Source organism: Engystomops pustulosus, chromosome 2, assembly GCF_040894005.1.
Source record: "Engystomops pustulosus chromosome 2, aEngPut4.maternal, whole genome shotgun sequence".
NCBI classification, from domain to species: domain Eukaryota; kingdom Metazoa; phylum Chordata; class Amphibia; order Anura; family Leptodactylidae; genus Engystomops; species Engystomops pustulosus.
The window spans coordinates 153,055,491-153,082,127 of NC_092412.1; the positions used below are offsets into that span (position 1 = coordinate 153,055,491).

The window sequence follows — 26,637 nt, forward strand, 5'->3', positions numbered from 1 at the left end:
ATCTTCAACATAGGTCTCTTCTGATGGTCCACCTCCCACGACCTCAACCTCCAATAAGAATGCTTATGAATTTTGCTACTCAATTTCTGCTCCTGGGGCAGGGGCAGGTGAAACATTGCAACAAAGTATGATTAATTATGAGTATTCATGATTCTTCTAGAGATGAATACTATACATGGCTTTCAAGATTTTTCTGTATGATGCAGTAAATAATCCGGCCTGGTCTTTACAAGTATAGCTGTATAATCCTCTATAAACAGTGAGAATATCTCTTCACTGATTCTTCAGAGTTCCTGTATAGGGCAATTATTTCTGATTTCCACCTGTTCCTAATAATAGAAGCCTCTTCTATATAGCTGACATGGGCAATTGGTGTTTTTTCAAAAGCCCCTTGTCAGAGTTCGGGATGCGTGGATCCACTGGACCGCCACGGGAGGTGGTACTAGCCGACACCTGGGACCGGAGTCTTAGTGGCACCTGGTCTTCAGCAGAGTCCGCCACAAAATGGATTGCACTTGCTGTGACAGGGTACCACCAGGTCGTTCCACAGGTGCGACTAGGCCTCGGTGGCAGCCGAGGTCAAAGTACCTTAGGAGGAAACTGTCTCATGGTTAGGTCTAGGCAGGCAGCAGAGATGCAACATCAAAGTCCAATGCGGGGTCAGCAATGGGAGATCCAGGCAAATATAATTGCAGCTGTAGCTACTGCCTGGAAAGGCAACAGCCAACCTCCCAGAGCAAGCCAGAAGAGTGGGTCAAGTTCAGCCTACAAGAGGGGCTGGGCCTGGGCTGCTGGAGTAACCCGCATTTTGGACCCCGAAGAGCACCTCTACTACAGCCATCCTCTTCTGGCCAGAGCCTCCCACCTCTTCCCGGGCTGCAATTCCCCAGGGGGTGACCCACATAAGTGCTCTGTCAACGGTGATTGTCAGCATGGGTCCCATTGCCATCCATGGACCAGGCCTGGTTCAGGGGAACACTCCGTACATCTCTCCAGCCGCCAGTGTTGCTGGATCCCAGGGGTCCTCTGTGGCGGATGGTCTGGCGGATGAGTCCCCTTCGATTTCTCCAACAAGAGACCCTAGTCCGGTGGCTCCCTATCAGTGAGGTGATGATCCGGCCCTAGAAGAATTAGTGGATGCAGAAGGAGCTAAGGCACTGCCACAGGCTCCCATTTATTTGTTCCTAGACTTGGGTCCTGGGTCTTGTAGATCAACCGGCTGGTGAGGCTGACACTCCAGAGGCCAGCATTCCTGCTCCTAAGCCCCAGGAGACCAGCGACGACATTGAGGAGCCTGCAGTTCCCTAAACCACCAGCTGGTGTCCCCAGCCAGCTGGAGTCCTGGCAAGGGATCCGGAATCAGTATCCTCTGATCACGACTCAAACAGTGACTAATCCCTGATGGGCTGCAGCCCCTTATCAGGATGTAAATATGACATTTAATATTTTTGATTCTTCTCCCAGTTTGGCTGCGCCCAATATCCCTTAAAGAGCTAGAGACTTTCCTGGACTCCTCTCAATTATTATAAAATCAAGAGACTCTTCATGAACTTTTCCCCAGTTGTGCTATAAAAGCACACCTCTCTGCTGATAATAGAGTTAAAAACGCCTTCTACAAAGGACCGCTCCTCACATCCAGTAGGGATCCTTTGCTTTATTTTTTGCACTTTTTCCTTCACCACGGACTGTGCCCAGAGGATGGACTTATAGGCAGATACGCTAAGGAAAAAGTTAATTTTTGTGCACAATATGCCTAACCTTGTAGGAAACTGACATTTTACTCATGTGCTAATATATCCCCCCTCTTTCAGGTTAAAAGAACTCTACATATCTATTGGTATAATGTTACCATGCATTCCATGCCTTTCTTTTACAGGACATGGACTCCTCTTTTTGCTACTTAAAGTTGCCATCCTGTTTACTGTAACGTTGTATAATGTTCCATACTATGAACCCATTGAGATGGTAAAGTCAATAGTTGTTTGCATAACTATAGTAACAATACTATAAGTTAGGTTGAACTTAACCCTTTTATAGGCTTTGAAGCCAGGAGGATAGGACTGTGTCGGACCCTCTTTGTATTTCTGTTAAATCTTGACCGCAGGCTTACGCCTCAACCCCAAGCTTCGTATTTGTGTGGCCTCTGTAAACCGTGGGTCTTTAAGGGACTGGGGGTAGTAGTGACACCTAGAAGTCACTCACTAGGATAAGACCGTGAGACAGCAGCTATACCGTGTGTACTATATACACTTTAGATGTTTATGATTATTCCACCCAGGTGACGTGTAAATTTTCAGGCCTTGATGCAAAGAGTGAATTACAGGACATGACACCACACCTTTTCTAAAAAAAACTGTTGTTTTAAGGGCATTAGCTACCTACTGTATGGTTCTCATTTTTATGTGACTTAATCTAACACCAACACGTGCCTGAAGTCACGACTGTAGACCGTTTGTCTCCCCTGTACTGCACATAGCCAAGTGCACTTTATTACTTGCAACCCTACACGTTGTGGTGTGCATGGACTCTCTGGAAGCTTTGTGCTACTGGACAGCTTTAGCCTACACTCCCATCCAGTCCATAGCCGAGCCGTGGGCCGTTCTTTCAATTACCAAGGGGGTATGCAACACCCATGCCAATGCATAGGTTGGCTGGTAGTTGCGGATAGCACCCTCTCCAGGTCAGGAGTTGATAGGAGGAGGCACAAACCCTCTAGGAAGGTTCTAGAACCTGGGTATTGTTTAATTTCAGCTGTAGATACTGCCTGGAAAGGCAACAGTTAACTGGTGTATGTAATTGCAAGATCCCCCACCGGGCCTAGCCTTTTCTTGGGGCCTGGAGGCAGCCAGGGCCCAGAATACCGGAGTGGTTGGCAGTTGCGGCCTAGGCAATGCGATGTCACGGTGCTTGGTATGGGGACCGGAGGGCTGTCCTACAGCCTGGCAGGTCTCCAGCAGGGTGATGTGTGCAAGAAATATGGAGGGAAAGCCTAATGTACTGGATCTCCCTGGGGCAACCCCTTGATGCTTGTAATGTATGTCCCTGGGTGATGGATGGAGAACCCGTGGTGGTGACAGCCGTATCCAGAGACCAGACGGAGGCAACGTTGTGCAAAATAACTTACAGTTCTTTATTGAACAATAGCAAGCAAAGAGGCCTAAACGTTCTTGCAGCAGAACTGGTACTGGAGTGGTCCTGGAGAGGTGTCCTCAGGAATTGGTTCAGGAGCCTGGTAGTAGATGCAGGCTGGGATGTAGCTATACCCAGTTGTGGAAGCTGCAGCTCTTGTCCTGGGTTTAAATGAGTGCCAGTCATGATGGTGGACTGACACTGTCTCTCTATTCGCTCTCTTTGTGACAGGATGTGCTCTCAGGGGAGAGCTTGGATCCGATAGGCTTTATGGAAAGACCTCTGTGGTAGAAGACCCTCTGGAAAGAAGTCTAGTCCCTCCCTATCCAGGGGTTTTGTTATCCTGGTCAGGTGGTGGCTACCTCTCCAATCACACCCCAGTGTACATGAGAAATACAATTGGCTGATACTCACATCCACTTTAACCCTTGCCTGTTCAGGCAGAATCTACAGCTTTGAATTACCTCAGACTTACTGAACTATCCCTTAGGCGAGTTGTGCAGGCTCACCTGCTGGGGAGAGACAGATAGAGGGCCCTATTCACAACTACCCCTTGCCTATACATTAGCAGGGGTGTTCCCTGATTATCCAATGACCTGTCTGTTATGTCAGCTGGAATGTGTTTGGAGAGGTGCTACCCCCTGACTAGGGGGAGTATAAAAACCCCTGATGGGTGAGAGCACATAGTCTGAAGAGTTAGCTCTCAGTGAGCACAGTGTGAGCAGCACACCTTCAGTGCTGCCACAGCCATCAATCCCAGGAACTACTAGTGCCTCAGGCCTACTACCTAGCACATAGGGCAAGTCTGAAGACTTAAGCCAAGAACTGCAGCTTCCACTACTTGGACACAATTCCACCTGAAAATCTGATGTTTTTTGGTCCACGTAAAGGAGACTATTGTGAGAACATCTACAACATGAAAGCAAAGGTATTGTGAGGATTCTATTTTACATGTGAGTAAATTTATAGTATGGAAGGGGTTATGATGAGGTTATCGAACAGGAATTTAGTAGACTTCAGGTTAACAAAGGATTGGATGCAGGGGATGGTCTTGTGGTGGAGGCAGATGTAGTGAGGGTCTGGAGATTGTGCAGTCATTAGTTATGATTGGTAATTCTTGTGGGAAGTATGTGTTACATGAAGGATAACATAGAATTTGTCAATTTGTCCATGTTAAGCTTTATGAAGAAAAAGAGCAATAGCCAAACTGAGAAAAAATGTCCAGAGTAGCAAAGTGTGGAAATTCTTAGACTTAGTTATAGGGTTTAATATATTGGTGAAATAAATGTAAGTATTGTCCTAATACAAAAATAGCGAAATAGGATTTTCTGGCAATGAAAAAATGGCTATATGGAGATTTCTGTTGCCAATCTAAAAGATTTTCCGGAGCCAGACGGAGACTGTTCTTTCCAATCTGCTCCTCTTTCAACAATAAAATTATGGCTTCATTATTTTATGTCCAATTGGCGTGCCCCACTCCCACTACCACTGACTGTTTCTTCATCCTTACCTCTTTATGCCCAGATCCATTCTGGCTACCTAAACAAATTAACCCAATCATGCAAGTATCTTTATTGTCGCCACTAAAGATCTTATTAAAGGCCTATATTTCAGGTAACGAAAGATATGAATGTTTTAACTCTTTGCTTGTTCTAAATATGCCTAATACAAACACAGTGACTAGCTGAGTATCTGTGAAAGAAACTTTGGTATTGCTACAAAGGACCATTCCACAACGTACCCCTTTTCTTTGAGTATTAAAGGGTTAATGGCAATTCAGCTATTTTGTCCACCCTGCTGACTCACTAATTGCAGGCCTTTTAACGAGTCAGAAGCTCGTTAGCGGCCAGGAAACAGTGTGAGAGAAATTACCATTCACCTGAGTGCGTAATAATTATTAGGGCTAATGGTTTATCCCTGCCAAATAGTGGTTAACCCCTTGAATGGAGAACTAGTGCTATACCCCCTTTAAATTACCCAGGTGAATGTTTGTACTTATTTAGAATTATTATTTATATTTGTATATATGACCCATTTCCTCCATACAAATCCACATTCCTTGGTTAGCAGCATTGATTGCTGAGAATCTTTCTATCAAATAGGAAATTTCAATAAACACATTTCACTTAATGAAGTATAGGTGATATACAGTATAAAAATGACTATTGATCCTGCATCTGTCCTTCCTCAAAGCTAGAACCTGATTCACTTGAGGCATTGCTACATCAGATGGAGACTCCCGAAGGTTCTTTATAGTTAAAGTTAAAGAGCCTAAAGTTAAAGACATAGCTAAGATTGTTACATTATTTTTACTTTCTCCCACATTTTTACAGGAGTGTTTAATATTGAACAATAAAAGAAAGAGAAATCACAATATAGAGCACAAATAGTGCAGTGTAGCTTATTGTGACATCAGAGTGGCAAACAAATACATTCATGGCATTGTAACAGGATATAGTACAGATTGCCATAGTAAGGATGGTCAATCTGAAAATTATATCTCAGAACAGAACACTGAAGCAAACGACACACCATTTGCAACCAAGACATTCATACACTCACTGCCCCCAGCAACCACAACTCCACAAGTGAAAAATTATTAATCAGGAGAAGTTTCATAGCAGGTGAATCAGTATCCTTCCACTTTATCATTACAATGTTATCGGCATAATAAAGCATAATGTGAAAGAAGATTTCATCATAATGAATGTGAATTAATTCATTAAAAGGGTTGTCCGACTTTCATAAAAAATCTATAGATGGGTGGGATGGGCTGTAAAAAAAAGTAAAGGAGTACTAAACTCGTTCAGCACTCCTAATCTCCCTTGTGCCTCTGCACTCCCATCTCGGTTGTGCCTCTGTTTGATTACAGGGACACGGTACCTCAGCTCCAGCAACTTCCAGCCGCCTGGCACATCCATACCATGTCTAATCGCTTTATGCGGCGCTGGTACAGGGGTCAGGTGGACTATTTCCCAGCCGGACAACCCCTTTAATTATATCCAGGAGAAATGCGGACACAACCCAGTGGAAAACAAAGTAGAGCTTAAGAAACTATAACACCTCTGACCAGAATGTATGTACCCTATGGCTAGACCAAACACAGTGCAGAAAGGAACCACTCTCAGCCTAACAGCGAAAACAAGTTTTTATTGGACATAACACCCATATGATGAATTTTGTCAGGGGTAATACAGTGAAAGAATTTAGTCTGAATCAATTTCCTAGCACTCACACCAGAGTCAAAAAAGGATAGCTCAACTTCTTTCCATTACTCATCATATAGGTCAGGAATGTCCTCCTTCCTACACAGGAGGGCCCTATCAAAGGGCCATCAACCGCGGTATCATAGGAAAGCATAGAATTGAGTGAATGGCTTAGGGACATCCAAGTAACCTAATAATCCCTCTTTGACGTGAATTCTGCTTTTAGGCTGAGGTAGCCAAACTGCGCATGAAAGGCACAACTTAATCGAGTGTAATGAAAGGAACTGCAGAAGAAAGTTGAATTAAATGGGGCACCAAGGAATCGCAGTTGTCATTATACGATTTGCCCCTCAACCCGTCATGGCCCGTATCTTACCGAGGGAAAGTGAGCAGATAAACAAAATTGGAAAGACTAGTGTACATAGGTTAAACACTAAATCGGAAGTCCATCAAGAAGAGACTTCATGTCAGCGGCCTTGGCAGAAGATCTGGAACTGTAAAGAGAGGAATAAAAGCCACTAAAAACAACATTTACAAGTGTTTCTCAATAAATTAAATCAGCATTTTTTTTTCTCTTAAATTGCTTTATTAAAAGAATAGCAATTATACATATAAAGAATCAGATCGTGATAGAGAAAAAAACAGATCGTGATAGATACATGCTTGTGTTTCCATAGTCTATATGTGCATTAGAACATAAATTAATATATTCATCTGAATATCTGTATATCTTTGTATGTTACAAATATTACATATTGACCATGTCTGAGTTCTTATATGTTTCCAACACACACATCTACAGATATAATACAAACTTTGAGGTTCATATACCATAACAAAAAGCCAAACACGCTTAGCTATAACCGTTTTTTTTTTTTTACCTTTTTAGTGTATGCAAAACCTATTACAATATATCTAATCGCAAGACACCCCAGCCCCCTCCCCCCCAATACCCCTTACCCACCCCGGCACCGATGGGAGGACCACGAAAGGGAAAAAAAATAAATAAATAAATCAATAATTAAGTAAATACGTTGATCATACCAAATCAGGTTTATCGTGTTCTCCACTCCGACCAACAATCAGATTCTTTCTTGTCCTTTAAATTCCATTCCATCAAACATCCCAAAGGAGTTGATTCGTAGTTCATCATTCTTTCAACTAATATATGCCACTCTTTTATTTTGGGGGTATTTCCCCCTTTCCAATTTCTTATCAGTGACAGTCTCCCATTGAGTAAAGTAATTTGTGAACTAAAAGGCTTTTCCCTTTAGACATCCCCGAAGCTGGAATAAGTCCCAAAATAGCCACTGAGGCATCAAAGACTAAGTTAATTTCCAATCTCTCCGTGATGCACTCATATATCTCCATCCAAAGTTGTCTTATTTTAACGCAGTTCCATAAAATGTGCGTAATATCGGCTCCCTCCTCCTGGCACCTATTACATCTCGAGTTGTCTCTGAGTTTAGCCTTATACAGTATATCTGGGGAGTAGTAGATTCTATAGAGTATATTTAATTGAATTAACCTGTGGTTCCAACTCTTAGGCCCCTTCCACACTTGCATTGTAGATCACGTCAGAGTTTGATCAGGGTGCGATCAGGGTTTGGTCAGTGAAAAACGCACATTTTGCATCAGAGTGCAATCAGTTTTCAGTCAGTGGGGCACATTTACTTACCCGGCCCATTCGCGATCCAGCGGCGCGTTCTCTGCACAGGATTCGGGTCCGGCTGGGATTTAAGATGGTAGTTCCTCCGCCGTCCACCAGGTGGCGCTGCAGCGCCGAAAATAATCTTAACGCCCCGGAATGCACCATCCCATAGAAGGTGAAGGTGAGCGCTCCCCAAGCGACACATTTTCGGTTTTTAAATGCGGCGGTTTTTCCGAATACGTCGGGTTTTCGTTTGGCCACGCCCCCCCGATTTCTGTCGCGCGCATGCCGGCCCCGATGCGCCACAATCCGATCGCGTGCGCCAAAAACCCGGGGCAATTCATGTACAAGCGGCGCAAATCGGAAATATTCGGGTAACACGTCGGGAAAACGCGAATCGGGCCCTTAGTAAATGACCCCCAGTGTTTGTTCAGTGTCTCAGTTTTTCATGAGTGTTTTCAATGCAATTTCGATGCAATTTCAATGCATTGCACTTGCATGAAAAATGCATTGCACTTGCAAGTGTCTCAGAGTGCAATGCGTGTTTGATGCATCTCCATAGACTTGTATGGTGCGTTTTTCACACGCGTGACTTGCAAAAGTAGAGCATGTCGAGATTTAAATGCGTGTTAAAAAAAAGGGGGTGTGTGTGTGAAAAAAAATGCAAGTCTGAAAAGACCCATTGGTTACAATGGGTCAGAGTGCAATGCAAGGTCAGCGCGCAAAAGCACGCGCAGAAAACGCGTGTGAAAAACGCAAGTGTGAACGGGGCCTTAGAGGTATATCTTACATTTCTATAAATATGACTCCAGTGCTCTTCATCTAGTGTGCCACAAACCTTTGCCCATTTATTTTGGCTGGGATGTTTCAAGTTCTTCTCTACCTCTAACATTATTCCTCTATATATTCTTGATAGATTTTTTGGTGCATTAATCAAAGTAAATATAAAGGACATTAAGCCACAGTTCTCCACTCTAAAATAATCCTTATTGATTTCTGCTCTAACTGCATGTCTCACTCGCATATAGTTAAAATAGTCATAGGGGCAGATTTATCACGTGTCTGAAAGTCAGAATATTTCCAGTTGCCCATGGCAACCAATCACAGCTCAGCTTTCAATTCACCAGTGCTCATGAATATTTTAAAGGGGAGCTGTGATTGGTTGCCATGGGCAACTGGAAATATTCTGACTTTCAGACACATGATAAATCTGCCCCATAGTCTTTTAATTGATAGTTCTGTTTCAGTTTGCCGAAGGACGCCAGTGAACCCTCATGAAAAAATCAGATATATATCTTAAACCCCTATTTCTCCAAAATTGTGATTCTTCTATCTTACATAGTTCTATAATGTGCTCATTATGCCACAGGGTTGAAAAGATAGCGGAACCCTGAATTATTAAAAAGGTTCTAAACCATTTCCATGTATTGTGAATCAAATTCATAATTGGGAGTTTCTCCCTCCTCTCTTTCATCAGTCTCCCAGATTCCAGTAGTGCAAATATATTATCTCCTATATTATTGAACCTGTTCAACAGTTCCTTAAAAACTGATGAATTTCTACTTTCCCCTTTTTTCTTTAATTCAATTCAAAACGTGAAACTCATATATTATATGAAGTTATTTTAAACAGAGTTTATCTATGTTAATGTTGATGATTATAGTGTTTTGCCAAAGAAAACCAAAGAAAAGCCTAAGACCAAATTTTTGAACAAATGGAACAAATGAACAGTGGGGCAGATTTACTTACCCGGTCCATTCGCGATCCAGCGGTGCGTTGTCTGCACTGGATTCGGGTCCGGCCGGGATTCATTAAGGTAGTTCCTCCGCCGTCCACCAGGTGGCGCTGAAAAGCATCGGAACGCACTGTAGTTCACCGAGTCGGGCTGAGTGAAGGTAAGTGCAAGCTCCGCAACACATTTTTTTTTTTAAATGCGGCGGTTTTTCCGAATCTGTCGGGTTTTCGTTCGGCCACGCCCCCCGATTTCCGTCGCGTGCATGCCAGCGCCGATGCGCCACAATCTGATCGCGTGCGCCAAAATCCCAGGGCAATTCAGGGGAAATCGGCGCAAATCGGAAATATTCGGGTAACACGTAGGGAAACCGCGAATCGGCCCTTAGTAAATGACCCCCATTATGTACAATAAATGCACTCAATAGTTGGTTGGGTCACCTTTAGCATGAATCACTGCATCAATACGATGTGGCATGGAGGGCATCAGCTGATGGCACTACAGAGGTCTTATGGAAACCCAGGTTTATTTAATAGACGCCTTCTGTATGTCTGTGTTTTTTGCTCTATTGCCTCTTATCTTCCTCTTACCAATACCCCATAGATTTTCTCTTAGGATAAAGTCAGACAAGTTTTCTTTTTTTTGTCTTTTGGCAGTGTGGACAGGTGTCAAGTCCTGCTGGAAAATGAAAATTCCATCCACAAAATGCTTCTTGGCTGAGGGAAGCCTTAAGTGCTCTAAAATGTTCTGGTAGATGGCTGCATTGACTTTGGTCTTGATAAAACACAGTGGACCTACACCAGCAGATGAAATGGCTCCCCACACAGTCACTGATTATGGAAACTTCACACAAGACTTCAAGGAGCTTGGATTGTGCCTCTCCAACCTGGGAGCTTGATTTGCAAATGGAATGCAAAATTTTACTTTTATTTTGAAACAACACCTTGGACTAGAGATGGGCAAATCGACATGAACTAAGTGGAATTCGATACGAATTTCACAGAAAATATGATTCATCACGAATCCGAAGTTTACATTGATTCATGGGAACAAAGTTTTTTCCCCCCGTTTTTTAGCTAAATGGCCTCGATCACAATGTGTTACACGGGGCAGAGAACTCTGGGAAGAAGAAAGGAACACCCTTGATGAGATGTGCAGACCTGTAAGAGCTATAAAAACTGTCAGCCATTTGCAATCTCAGCATTTCACATTGCATGTGCTGTCTGTAGCATCCAGCTGCTTCTACTGTACTGTGCTGTAGCGATTTCTGCTCCAATCTTAGGGTGTGCGTTTAGGGGGATCTGTATACCCCAAATAGCAGTTCTTTTTTGTTACTGAAGCCACGACGAAGAAATCTGTTTAATATCCACAAAGCTGCTGTAGTGATTTCTGCCCCTCTCCCAGGGTATGCGTTTAGGGGGATCTGTATAACCCAAAGAGCAGGGTTTTTTTATTACTGAAGCCACTAGGAAGAAATCTGTGTCATATCCGCACAGCTGCTGTAGTGATTTCTGCTCCTCTCCCAGCGTGTCCATTGGGGAGTATCTGTATAACGCAAATTCCCATACTTTTTGTGTTGCTAAAGTTGAGAGCAAGAAATACGTGTCAAATCCACATCGTTTATAGAGTGATTTTTGCTCCAATTACAGGGTGTCCATTGTGAGGTATCTGTATAACGCAAATTCCCATACTTTTTTGTTGCTAAAGTTGAGAGAAAGAAATATGTGTCAAATCCAAGTAGTTTATAGAGTGATTTTTTGCTCCAATTATAGGGTGTCCATTGTGAGGTATTTGTATAACGCAAATTCCCATACTTTTGTGTTGCTAAAGTTGAGAGCAAGAAATACGTGTCAAATCGACATAGTTTATAAAGTGATTTTCGCCCCAATTACAGGGTGTCTTTTGTGGAGTATCTGTCTAACGCAAATTCCCATACTTTTGCGTTGCTAAAGTTGAGCACAAGAAATACATGTCAAATCCACACAGTTTATAGAGTTATTTTCGTTTCAATGACAGTGTGTCCATTGTGCGGTATCTGTATAATGCAAATTCCCATACTTTTGTGTTGCTAAAGGTGAGAGCAAAAATACATGTCAAATCCACGTAGTTTATAGAGTGATTTTCGCTCCAATTACAGGGTGTCCATTATGGGGTATCTGTATAACCCAAATTCCCATACTTTTTGTGTTGCTAAAGTTGAGAGCAAGAAATACGTGTCAAATCCACGTAGTTTTAGAGTGATTTTCGCTAAAATCACTACTGTGGCCGTGAGTCAGCAGGGTGGCAGCAGTGTGAGGATGGGAGCCAAACGGCCGCTGGGTTCAAACCCCGCTTCAGAGGTCCAAGTAAGCAGTGGTACAGGGGCTCAGCGAGGCAGCGGCGTTAGTAGTCACTGAATGCTGAGTGTTGAGAGTAAAATCACCACCTCGGCGGTGTGGCAGAGGAGTCGAGATTGTGTATATGTAGAATCTGCGGGCTGAAAGTGAAGCATGGCCAGGGAGCTAACGTTGGCACCACGGCCCACATGCAGCGTCACCATCCATTGGCCTGGGAGAAATGTGGAACAGATATGGAGGTCCATCCTGCCGTCTCAGCAACAGCAGCAGCACCTAGTGGCACACATGCCATTTCAAACAGTCAAGGCTCCAGTACCTCTGCCGAAGGGAGCTGTTTGTCTTTGACATCATCTCCTGGTCCAGATGCTCCTGCTCCTAGCTATGCATGGCACAAGCAGTCGTTGAGCGAGGCGATTACAAAGAGACAACTGTATGCCTCCAGCCATCCTAAGGTGCAGAAGCTGAACGTGCTCTTGTCCAAGTTGTTGGTACTGCAGTCCCTCCCTTTCCAAGTTGTGGACTCTGCACCCTTCAGAGAACTTATGGCTTGTGCCAAACTGAGGTGGAGAGTTCCAAGCCGCAATACCACACCTTCATAACTATGTAGAACAAAAGGTGGGCCAGTCCTTGAGCTCATCGGTTTCTTCCAAGGTGCACAGCAGTGTGGATGTGTGGAGCTGTAACTACAGTCAGGGCCAGTACATGTCCTATACGGCCCACTGGGTGAATGTGCTTCCCACCCGGCCACACCAACAACTTAAACAAGGGACACCGCTTTCTCCTCCGCATTGTCAAACTGCTGCTCCTCCTCCTTCTCCACCACCACCTCAGCCTCCACAAGTCTAAGTGCTGCTCAACCATACCACATGTGCAGGGCAACGCGGTGTCACGCAGTTCTACACCTGCTTTGCCTGGGAGAACGAAGTCACGCAGTGGACTCCGTGTCATGCAAGAAGAAATCAATGTGTGGCTTTCTCCGCGACAACTGAAAATAGGAACCATGGTGACAGACAATGGGAGGAACATGGTGTCTGTGCTGCACCGAGGAGGGATAGCCCATATGCCCTGCATGGAGCACATGTCAAGTCTTCCACCCATCTGCAAAACATTCTAAAAATGGCCATGCCCTGTGCATGCACTTCAACCATTCTTACAAAGCCTCGATTTGCAGTGTCAGAACATCCTCCCACAACATAGTCTGTTATGCGATGTTTCCACCTGTTTGAATTCAAGCCTCCATATGTTACACCGCCTGTATAAACAGAGAAAATGCATTAATGATTTTTTGAGGATGCAAGTGGACCGGAGTACTCCCCTGTGTAACTTTGATGTCAGCCACTGGCAGCTCATTCGTGACACCTGCCGTTTGCTCAGGCACTTTGAAGAGGCCACGTTATTTGTCAGTCACCAGGACTGCGGGATGAATAACGTCATTCCACTGCTTCATGTCCTGGGACTCCGGTGGGGGCTGAACTGGAAGAGGAGGACATAGGAGCACAAGCATAGTTTGGTGAAATCAGTGGTTTTTCCACTCAGGTGACAAGAGAGGAGGAGCAGGAGCATCCAGAGGAGGTAGAAGATGAAGCAGACCCAGAAGCACTGTGGAAGTATACAGTGGAGATTGAAGCTGAGAGTCCCTCAGAGTCACTTGCGCAGATGGCCCGCAGCATGCTGCTTTGCCTAACTAGTGACAGCCGAATAGTCAACATTTGGCATAGGGATGACTTTTGGCTCTCTACCCTCTTGGATCCTTGCTACCAGTCAAAAATGGGTGACTTTTTTCCAGCTGCCGAGATGGAGGAACAACTGGCGGACTATAGAGAAATACTGCGCAGACAGTTCACCGCTGCCTTTATCTGCCATTGTCCATCCTATGTCAGGTCTGACCGAGGGATACCTAGCAGTTGTGGCAGTGTACTACTACCACAACTGTGGTTAGGAGATGCGTGTTAGGAGCAGTAAAAGCTCCATCAGCAGCAGCTTACGTCTGGAGTCCTCAATGAGCAACTTCCTTCACTGCCTAGTAAGGAGGGTAGCCACCACCAGCAGCAGGACATGGGGCAGACCCTGGACAGCACTTTACCACCCCAGGTAGAGGATCCCCTGGACTTCTGGGCAGCCAAACTTGATGCATGGCCGCAACTTGCGGAGTTGCAGTATGTTGCATAATGTGGAGAGACTGACCTTTGTCAAGATGAATCAGGCTTGGATCGGCCCGGATTTCAACTCACCAATGCCTTAAGCATCAGATTAGATCAGCCATGACGTCCCAAATGTTCTGGATTCTAACTCACCCTGCCTCAACCACTATTTTGATGCTGCCAGCCGCCTGATGTCACACATCTGCTGCCAGTTGCTCCATATGCCTCCTACCATCTTTACCAGGGACTGGAATTGTCTGCCACCTCCACACTCTATCATTGTGCCACTCTGTGGCTTACAAGGTTTCCGCCACCTCCACACTCTATCATTGTGCCACTCTGTGGGCTCCTGCCGCTGCTGACGCCACCTCCACAGTATTATTTTGCCACTCTGTGGCTTACCAGGTCGCCGCCACCTCTACACTCTATCATTGTGCCACTGTGGCTTTCCGCTATTTCAGCACACTTTGATTCTTTTACACGTTCTTTTTCACTCCTGGACCCCTTAAATAGCAGTGTTGTGTACATTGGGCCCCTAATTATAGTTTTTGGTTTTCTCTTCACTAACTCTGTTTTTTGTTCCCTCAGGATTAAAGAGTCACACTTTGTTATCACACACAAGATACTCTCCATCACTTAGCATTTTTTCACAGCAATCCATTCCTATGAAGAGAACAAGGAAGAATACGGATACCAATACCTACAGTGGCCACTGATGTTGTCTTTCTCCTCGCCGTGGATCCCATCCTTTTTCTATGTTTGCAATTTTCCATGTTTTGATTTCACTATATGTAATGTTATTATCTACCTGTCCTGTTTCTCTGGTGGACTCTCGTCCATGCACATTCATCAATACTAGTGACCTATACATTAGACCAGTGATGGCGAACCTATGGCACGGGTGCCAGAGGTGGCATTCGGAGCCCTTTCTGTGGGCACCCAGGCCATCACCCCAGAAGGAAGTTCACCAGACAGGACTCAAAGAATCTACCTGCAGAATCTTCCTACAATGATAGATGAATTTGCCCTCCTCCGTTCAACTGGGTTGGTGTCCTTAGGAGGCTGAAGGATTGAAAGTTGTCAATGAACAAGGAGAAATAAATTACTGCTGCGCTGGCACTTTGCAATAAATACGTGGCTTTTGGTTGAAGTTCGGGCACTGAGGCTCTAGAAGGTTCGCCATCACTGCATTAGACTATTATTTCTTTTGGATAATGAAAGATTTATTGCAGTATATGCTAATATTGTAAACTTTGAAATATAATTTTCTTCCTGTTTTTAAGTGTTTGCTCTGATGGGACCTAGGCCAGCCACAGGATTTGAGCTTTCTACCCGCTTTGAGGGTATTTTAAATGATTTTATTATACTTTGTTCACTTTAATAAAATGTAGATTTTTGCAATTAAATCTGTCTTTTCTTTGGATTTGCAGTCTATCATTGTGCCTCTCTGTGGCTTACCAGGTTGCCGCCACCTCCACACTCTATCATTGTGCCACTGTGGCTTTCCATGTTGCTGCCACCTGTGGGCTCCTGCTGTTGCTTCTGCTGCTGCCACATCCATACTTTATCATTGTGCCACTCTGCAAGCTCCTGCTGCTGCCGCCACCTCCACGCTGTATCATTGTGCCACTCTGTGGCTTTCCATTTTGCTGACACCTCCACACTGTCATTGTGCCACTCTGCGGCCTACTCATGCTGCTGCCCACTGCCCACTGTCTCAGTGGAACACCCTGTGATTTCCATAATGCTGTTTCCACCCTCCACCGCTTTATGATATTGCCACTATGTTTAGTTTTCCCCTTCACTTCATCTGTCTGAAGGAATAAAAAGCCTCAGGATTGATAGCCAAAAGCAGGAGTGGATACAGAACACAGAGGACATGCAAATATACCATTTACTGGTCATCTCTGTTTTGGATCCTTTCCTGTTAGTTTTTGGCTTTAGCAATACTGATGATGGATTATTGACCGATTGAAAGCGGACACTAATGGATGAAATAAAGGGCAAAATGACGTCAGTGACGTCAATGCAGAATTACTGCCGACACCCTCTCCACTCTTTTGGGGGGTTTCTAGATGTATCCGCGTTTAACAGAACAGGTTCTGTCGTAATCTATGTAATCATCTGATGTCAATGTAAAAAGAGTGCACTCTTTGATGTTATAGTGGGATCTTGGCCCTCAGCTCAGTCCTTTCAAGCTGGCACAGACTTTACCTTATCAGGCTGCGTTCCCACTTCACTTATTTGGGGAAGTTGGACTCTGTAAGTGCACATGGAATTGAAGAGTGAAGCGATTCTAAGAGCGGCGGCTGTCATGTGCATGTCATACTAAAACACAGTATTGTTTGAAGACCAAACCACACTCCCTATGCATATTTAAGAATGGAAATGTTCTACAACACCCTACAGGGTCTCTGCAGCCAGGAAATACCTGTTTTCTAACGTGATTTGTCATGATTCGATTCGGGTAGAATCTAAATTTTTCAAAGAATTCTGCAAATCGGGTCTAACCGAATTTCAACAAATTCACCCATCTCTACCTTGGACCACTGAGCAATAGTCCAGTTCAGCAAACATACACAGCCAATCACCAAAAAGTCACACTGCACGAGAACGTGAGAATGAAAAATTTTGACCATAGCTTTGCTCATCCACCTGTATACTTAAGCATATAGGTAAATAATAGAAAGGTAGTCTTCTAAAACAATATTAAAAAAAAAAACAATGATTGCTATATAAATTATAATTGTCCAGTAAAGACAATTGCGGGTTAGTGCAACCATGTCACCATCTTTAACCTCTTTCCTCTGCAGACAGTTTTTGCCTTAAAGTGAACCTATCGGGCACATCTTGCTCTTCAAACTGAAGGTTATATAGTATTTTCTGTGAGTTGCTATGCATGATGATATTGAAATAAGGCAGTGGCTTCTGTGATTTATAAAAAAGAACCCCCCATTGTGCATTGTAAACATGTCAGCCAGGTGTTTCCGAGCTGACCTGAGACAGGCTGCAACACCCCCTTACTCCTTTGTCCTCAGATAAACACCCCTCCTGCACATGTCATTTATAGCCCCTTCTGTGTTGCAACTTAGCAGGAGCTGTGTATAGGGGGGTACGTACAAGAGGGCAAAGGAGGAAGGGGGGGGTTCAGCAAGACTCAGGTCAGCTCAGGAATACATGGCTTTAATATCATCATGCAGAGCACCTCTCTAAGGCCTGTCCTCATTTTTCAGTTCTTACATTTCACTCTTTATGTGGTGATAATTTTGAAAGTGGTTTTATATTGTTTTTTCATGTACTTCATGTTAGCCCTTAATAAGGGCTTTAGAAATGGCACCACTCATACTATTCTCAATAGCATTCAAACAGTTTGCTAACCCTTATCGTGGCACAACAGGATTAAAACAAAATGGAGGTTTAATTTATAAATCTCTTTTTTTCAATAATATGTTCATTTAGCAAACTTTGTCGTACAAATTCTTCCAAGAATTAAATTACCCTATGTGTGTTTATAAACTGCTTTTTAGGCACACTGTCTGGGTACAGAAGGGAAGTAGCACCATTGGTCTTTTGGAGGATTGTTTGTGGTGTATTCGATTTCAGATGTCAATATAAAATTGCAAAGCCCCTGTGGTAACAGAACAGCCAGTGACCTGCAAACATTTTATCACTGGTATATTGACCCCACAGTTTTTTTTTTTTTAGAATTTATTAACATTGGCCAATAAAAAATGAAAATATAATTTTTTGCCATAACATAACCCTTTAGTCCCTAATTTAAAATTTTGGGTATAGTGAGCATTTTGATACCAAAAATATCCCACTTCATTTTGACATATGTCATTTTTGACATATTTTACAGATAATCCTGTATGATGCATTAGCTATTTATCTAGGGGTATAGTGAGATGTATTTATATGTGAGGTGATACTAAATTAGTATGTGGAGAGAAAATGTTTGAATAAGTTACATGAATGTGATGTCTCAGAGGTGACGGATATAAAAAAAATGTAAAATTCTAACGTTTAGAAATTTTTAAGGCATTCATTGATGTAGAGGCCTGGTTTGCTTGGGCACATATTACACTGATAGGTCCTGCTCTTGCGCATGGCAGCATACGGCTTAAAAACCTGGTCCATTAATTCCAACCCACTGATGCAGGCTGGGGTGCTTGAGCCAGTATTGGAACAAGTCTGCTGTCATCGCTATGTATGGTGGAAGGACAGAGTAGTTTTGCCCCTATATAGCACAAGCAGCATATTGTTGTTGCAGACTACCCTACTTTCCCCCACTGGCAGTTCTTGCCCAAGAAATATTTTGGGAAGACTGCCTGGTTATTTCTGATGGTTTCTTATGTTCTGGTCATGAGAGTTGGATAAAGTGGGGCATTATATAAAATATGAGAAAACCAACAGTCCCAAATTGTTGCTTTTTTTCACCAGGCCCATGTTTATCAAGTGGCACCAAACTTTGCACAGCACTTGTGCATTTGTGTGAATCCAGTCTTTGGCCTGTTCATAGTGTGATTCAGGGTTGTTTGCCATTAATTGACTTGCATACAGGTTATTTTGGTGGATCATCAAGTTGATTAATTCATCTGTGAAAAATAGATTCTCAATTTAAGGGGCAAAGCTAACAGTTGGTATCCACATTTCATCAGTAAAATCGGCATGCACAGGACAAGCAACTCTTCTGCATTGTGCAGGACATTCATCTGACTTATCTGATAAAGATGAATATAAAACAATAAATTCCATTTAATCTTCACTCACAATATCAGTGTCAAATCACACCATAGCATAGGTTTCTTCTGCTGAATAAAATCTCTTGCCCATTATATTTGGAACTGTAAAACTATTTTGAAACTGCCTGTAAAAAGGAGATCAAAACAAAATAATTCAAATATCGGGAAAAGTAGCAAGGCTGCCAATTCCTGTAGGCAATCCCATATGACAAACATAACAGGCTAGAGTATTGGATCCACAACACATTTAGGGTCTGTGTGGGGAGAATAGTAAGAGGTTGACTTATTGTTCTGTCACTCCCCCCATTTCACACCTGGTGTCAGTTGATTCTCAATGGTCATGATAGGATCCTAACACCTAAAAAGCATCACAGTGCTTTGTCCCCAACACTGGGAATCCAATCCAGCGACAGGGAGCATGACAATGGGCCAATCCTACCATGTCAACAGGCCACACCTCCTTACCAGTCACTCGACCACAATCCTGTATCCTAAGGTATTAATTTGCGGTTCCCATAGGAAACAAGAGACACAGCATATATGTTGGTTAGATAAACTCAGAAATGTTCAAAAGTTGGCATCTGAACCTTATCAGTTGTATCCAGACAGTTATACAATAGATGTTTTAGTAAATAAAAAAATGGAGCCATATAGGATAAGAGGTATAGCACTCGGTATGTCACCGCCTCGATCCCTAAGTGATCCTAGATCGTGGGATTGCTATATTGCAATATCAGATTTTATGTGATGCAGTATCAAATCCCAAATTACAAAGATCATATAAGGCAACGTCAATACTAAAGTCATTGGATCTCATGTTTTGCAAGAAAGAAGGATGGAATATCCAGGGAACTATACATGCCAGATATCTTGAGGAGTACACTGTAATAAGATCAGGTATAAACATAGGATAAATAGAGGACAACTTATATTATTCATTTGAAGCGGGAGTACGCAATATGTTTGTTTAGTCCATCATGCTGCAATGTTCTTAGATCAAAAATCCATCTTGATTTGCGTTGGCACAGCTTTCTTTCATAGTCCCCACCACCACCACCACTTGGGTGAGGGTTCCAGGACTTCAATAATCTGAAAGATTACATGGTCCCCCTGATGGTGTTGCCATTCATGTCTAGACTCCGTAGTGTATTCCTTGTTTTTGACATCATTAATATGATACTTATTTTAAAGAGAGAAACATTTTTAAAACTCTTTTTAGAGCATTTTCTTAAAGGGTTTTAATTAAAAATTATCTATTTTGGGAACATTTTTTGTTTTTCTTTATTTACGGGGTTCACTGTGCTGGTCCAGTAATGATTTTGTTTTGTTTAAACAGATTGTCACGGACGCAGGGATACCAAATATGTGAGGGTTTTTTTTGTATTTCTGTTTTTTTATATATTTTTTATTAAGTGTTTGTATGGAAAAGTGACAAGTTTAGGGACTTATATTTTTATTTATTTATTTTTATTTATTTTAATGTTTTAAACTTAAAAAAAAAAAAACTTATACAAACATGAACTTTAACCAGCAATGCTCTAATTGCTGGTTCAAGTCCAATACACTACTCTACAATACTAATTCATTCACACATACGCAGACAGTTTACAGCCTGACCTGGAAGGAGTCTGACTGCCTGGAACATCGAGCAGCCCAAGGACACTTGGGATCCAATCCTTAAATGTAGAACCTTTACACGCCATGCCATTCGTGAGCCTGTTCCAGAAGCGGGACATAGCAGAACATCCTATTACGTCCTCGTGCGCGAAGGGGTTAAGTAATTTCACTAGCCAATTTTAGGTAGAGCAGTTACCCTGTTATTACCCCAGTTTTACAGTCCTCTACCCCTTATTACCCATATCACAGTTATTTTCTTCTAAGATTTGCTCAAAACTACTAATGATATGATGAGCTCATAGAGCATTGTTTTAATTGCATACAGTTGTTTTAGTTTCACAGCTGATATAAAGTCTAGCTATATAGAGGTTTGTGACTTTTATATCTATACTGAGGAACCCTGATTCACTTACATAAAGGAGTTGTAAATGATTATTTATCATATGCCTATTCACAGGATACACAATCAAACATGATTGTTGGGGGAAACAAGAAACATTGAGTAATTGTTTAGCACAGAGAGGCTTCTTCTTGTACTTCAAATTAGTTGAAAAATTTAATTGCTATTGTTTGCATTTAATTTAGAATAAAACTGAAATTTGGCAAGAATTTAGAAAAATTCTCAATTTTCAAAGTTGTAAATTAGCTCTTCAGTCATACCACCCAACTAACTTCATAATTAACATTTCTATAATATTCGCTTTAAGATGACATGGTTTTTTATGAATTCTCTAATTTTCTCTAGGATGTTATGGGGCTTAGAATTTTTGGTGCAACTTTTTAAATTGTTATGAAAATCGCAAAAACCTATATTTAAAGGCACCTCCTCAGCTTTCAAGTTACTTTGAAAGGCCAAAATAATATAAAAACTCCATAAATTACCCCATTATAGAAATACATCCTCAAAGTATGAAAAAAACAACTTTAAGAAGTTTGTTAACCTTTCAGGTGTTTCACAGGGGTTCAAACAAAATGGAGGTGGAATTTACTATTTGTAATTTTTTTGGATAATAAATTAATTGTGGACCAAAAATTGAACATTCACAATGGATTAAATGATGAAAAGCTCCTCGAAGTGGCAGCATGGTCGCTTACAGCCTTGCAGCACTGGGACCTGGGTTCAAGTCCCAGGGTGAATATCTGCAAAGAGTTTGTATGATGTCTCTTTGTTTGCATGGGAGCACAGGCTATAGACTGCATGTAACTGGTTTACTTATGATTTATTTCACTTATACATGTTCAATGCTCCTCCCTGTGATTAAAGCTGCTAGGCTGGTCCCCCATATATAATCTGTGCAGTGTGCAGTGTTTAGTGGATTTACTTGTGGGAAACAAAATGGATTTAATGCTAAATCACTTTGAGATAGAACATCATGGGATTTGTGGGTAAGCTAACTGGCCTCAGCTTGAGGGCAAGGACAGACAGACATTAGCCTCCGTCCCCTTCACCTCTGGTGAGAGAGATTTTTGTCAAACACTTTCAGAACAGAAAATGCCATAACTTTGAAAAGAAAAGGGTGAGAAGCATAATATGGGCATTGTTCTGTCTGTTTTCAAAAAAAGGGGAAATCACATATAATAATTTGGTAAAATCACTATAACTTTAAGACTACTTTTTAACTCTTTCTTGTTGGGGATAAGAAAATCATTGATTCTTGTTTAGGGCTTTCAGCTTTTTTTCTTGGCCGTTCACTGTAACGTAAAAATTATATGTTTATAATTTTTATTCTATGGGTCACGACAATTACGGTGATATCCCATTTACATAACTTTTTATGGCTGACTTGTTTTGCAGAATATACCTGGGTCACAACAGAAAATCAGCAGACGGGCACAAGGCAACCGAACAAGCTCTTGTTGAGGCATGAAGCACAAGGATCCGGCGGGGAATGCAGGAAATGGGCCAATAAGCGGCGTGCTGGGCCTATAAATTTGCAAGCGCCGGTGCGCGTGCGCCCTAGGCGGTGGGGACGCACGCGCCATGCTGCCAGATCTGGAGCAGGGGTGTGGAGAGGGAAGGAAGTACGGGAGGAAACTGGGGACCGCGGAGGAGCAGGGCCCGTGACCTGAGATGTGGGTCGCAGGGACACTTGTGACAGTGTGCTATATATATAGATAAAGGAATTATTATGATTATCTCTACCCGGCTCATTTGGGCAGGAGACCGGGGATCTCTTTCCCCAATTTGCAGCACATAATCCACAAATAGTTGTATATATGTAGCCTAACTGTGACAAACAAGTGCTTCCATCAGCTGTATCTTACATTTGTGTAGCTGCAAATTTTACATATTTCTACTGCTTAACGCACACAACCATATACCATATACCTCATTTCTATCAATAAAATGTTTTTCTTATCTTGATTGGTCTTTTATTTTTCTTGTAATGACATGAGGGCCTAGAGGGAAAGTGGAGTTTTTTTGCTCTTCAGAAGTTTAATTAGTGCCGAACACCTGTCCTAATTTGCTGGGGACCAAAGCCCAAATGTATGTGTCGCTAGAAATGAAATAAAAAATAATTGATAAATGATATTTTATCTTCGCTATATTTTTGTATACTTTTATGTAGTTATTCTATGTTCCAAATTGCTGTAATTGGTAAGTGTTTATAGTTAGTACTACTATGGTGCGTTGTCAGGGGCTCACAAAGATGAGTGAGGGTAATGACAAGGCCGGTACAAGACCTTGTGCAAAACAAAGAATTGCTCCTCTTTTAAAACTACAAAATTCATCCGTGAATGAGAAGGTCTTAGACAAGAAGGTGAGGGTTTGACCTTTGGGCCTTTCTGGATGAGACCAGCTCCAGCACCAACGGATGCTTCTTCAGCCACAAGAGTTTAGGATTGGCATTCTTCTTGGTCTGCGCCACAATGAGAGTTATGAGGGAGGAGAAGTGTGGTATGAACAGCCAGTAATAATTAGCGAAGCCCAAGAATCTCTGAATAGCACAAAGTCCTACTGGGTGAGGCCACTGAAGTACTGCAGACAACTTGGCAGGATCCATCTGTAGTCCATTGTCAGACATAATGTATCATAATGTATTGAAGGTTTCCATTCATCGCCTTTACAGATATACCCCCCGCAGATCCAGCTTGGTGAAAACCTTGGCACCACGTAAATAATCAAAAGGTTTCATGATCAGAGGCAATGGGTAGCGTTTTTTCACCGTAACTTGATGGAGGCCACGGTTATCGATACACGGAGAGAGGGAACCATCCTTCTTGGCCACAAAGAAGAATCTAGCACCAGTAGGAGAGGAAAACTTGCGGATGAATCCGTTCTGCAAATTCTCCTTGATGTAGGCCGACATAGCCGTGGTTTCGGGCACAGACAATAGGTACAACCGACCTCGTGGAGGAGACATACCCAGCAGCAACTCAATGGGGCATTCATAAGGACAGTGCGATTACAGAATCTCCACTTGCTTCTCTGAGATCATGGTAATCAATCATAATTTGCAAATTTCAAGTTAAATTTCAGGTACTGTGGTATTTCACTCTCTACCAACAGACAAGTCGTGTGGGATCCATTCCTGGTTCATTTTAATGATACTCATGTCGGTGATGATATTATTGTCGAATAATATGTACTCTGACAACACACTTGCCAGAGGGAAGAGCAGTGTTGTTGTAGTCCTCCTCCTCCCTGTGCTGCTACTGTGCTCGCAATGTCACATGAAAACTCTGCCAGTAGTGTCTGCACCAATTTGCATTTGTACTGTCTAGTTTTTGCCTCACACTCTAGTGGTGGAATTAAGGATGCTACACTATCCTTGTAGCCTGAATCCAGCAGGGTGGTCTATGGCATTGGCATTGCAAAGTGCACAACTGATTTTGTCTATAACCTGTTGGTGAAGAATGGGGAAGGCCTTATAGGAAAAGAAGTTGTAGCTGGGTACTTTATACTGTGAGTTAAGTATGAGTTAAGCCTGAATCCAGCAATTGCAAGAATTATTCAGGACTAGAGATTGGGCGTGAGATGGCCTCAACTCTTAAACTCCATGATTTGGGGGATTGAAAGCTAAATTGATGTGTGGAGCGGATAGGCTTGATGATTTCGATGGTGCTGCTGCTCTAGGTGATAGTGGAGTCATATCCTCGCTTTGCGGGGAGACAGGTGGCCTGGTCCCTTGAGAGGTGGTCGTATGGTCTGAGCCAACCAAAGCAGTAGAGGGAACCTTAGCTTTCTTTGTGTCTCATCCACTGCATCTGCACTACAATGTAATACTATATGATGCAAATAGGCCTATGGGTGTTAGTCAACACTGTCGCTAATGCTTGTAAAACTGTGAAGTGTGAAGTAGCACTGACACAAACAGGTCTAAGACTATTTTGAGTTAACACTGCATTGTGCAGGAACTGCAAGCTATATTGCAACAGCACGTGTAAGATTTTGATGTACTAGCAAACTATATAGCAACAGCACCTTTGAGATTTTGACGCAATTCCAATCTATAATGCAACATCAACTTTCATATTTTGAAGCAGCTGCAAACTATACAGCATTAGCACCATTCAGATTTGATACATCTTCAAACTATAATGCAACATCAACTTTCAGATTTTGGATTGCCAAACTATACAGCAACAGTACCTTTCAGATTTTGATGCAACTGCAAACTATAATGTGCCAGCAACTTTTTGATTTTGTTGGACTGGAAACTATACAGGAACAGCGCCTTTCAGATTTTGATGCTCCTGCATACTTTGCTGAGAGATCTGTGCATTTAAGATATTGCTGAAGATATTGCTGGATAATGTTGCTGTTAATTCAGGCCTTGCACTATAGCAGCCTATCAGTAGCTCAATGTAGTACTTCACCGTGCCCTAAAAAGGGCAATAATTTCAGATTTCCACCCGTTCCTAATCAAATCAGTCTCATGTGCCCATGTAACCCATTGGTATTTGAGAACTCCCTGCATATCTGACTGACCCTATAAACAGCAGCAACCTCTCCTTAGCTCTGTCTCCTGTATGCAGTGGAATCTTGACGTGACCTTTCTCTTATACTGTAGGCTCACCTCGGGGAGCAACAAAAGATATGACTGGGGTTCATTGGACCCCTCGTTCTAGTGAACTGTGGGGGTCCCATCACTGAGACCCAACCAATGTGGATAAGGCCTAACTTGTTTCATGGGAAAAACCCCTTTAAGAATGTCTTCCAATTCCCTTTTGATTCCCAGATCAAATGAAGGAAATATATGGGCCTTGCGAAGTACTAGTACTGTTATCCAGCATATGTGGGACTTCAGAGTAGTACAACTCATATACTGCACATTTGGGCACTGCAAATAACTGCTACTACTGTAAAGCTGATCACAGGTTCTGTATGTATTACAGGTTTTGTTACTATTACTAGGCTAAAAGTTAAAAAAAATATATATAAAATCTATGCCTTAGTAACTTCAGCAGAATGAAAGAATAATAAATTCAATCCATATATACAATGACATATTTGACACATTTATATATTTGAACGATGAGACTGATTTATTAAAATGTTAGATGAAGTCATGTTTGGTGTAAAGCTTCCTCCCTCTCTCTATCATTACTGTCACACTCATATGAACCCTGATAACGCGATGCCTCCATTTCTGGAGCATGAATCCACAGAACATATGGTCTTCTGTGGAAGATGTATCTTCGCTTTACCAGATGGCGTTGTGTGATTAAATGGGAATCAGACCCTGCGAGCCAATCACAGATGGGGGCTATTTTCACTTAATTAATAAAACAAAGAAAAAAAAATTCTTAAAAGCTTGGGATCTGAAAGCACAGTATGTCTGTCTTACGCTGCACATTGTGTGTAGGTATGTGTGAAAATCAAGAGCTTATCTTGCTTTCATGAGGATTTATTGCAGTTGCGTACATATAAAATTAACCATTTTTCTGTTGCAATTCAACATATGTAACTCAGTAGTTGGAGATCTTCTTATATATCAACTTTTAGTAGTATCCATGGGCTTAATGACATCTACCATCAGATTCTCTGATGGTAGAATGCCCTCATGTAACTGCTCATTGGGGCTTATTTTCTAAGGGTCCATGGCCACACTTTTGTTGTTTCCGACGTTTTCGTG

The 26,637-nt window shown here is 42.4% G+C and overlaps 1 long non-coding RNA gene across 1 annotated transcript; it reads left to right on the plus strand.

Annotated features, from left to right (window-relative positions):
- Nucleotides 1–3,844: 3,844 nt before the first annotated feature.
- On the plus strand, nucleotides 3,845–15,513 carry LOC140118715 (uncharacterized). Its single transcript, XR_011853244.1, has 3 exons — nucleotides 3,845–4,057; nucleotides 10,375–10,880; nucleotides 14,784–15,513. It is a non-coding gene; the product is annotated as an uncharacterized lncRNA (long non-coding RNA).
- Nucleotides 15,514–26,637: the final 11,124 nt, after the last annotated feature.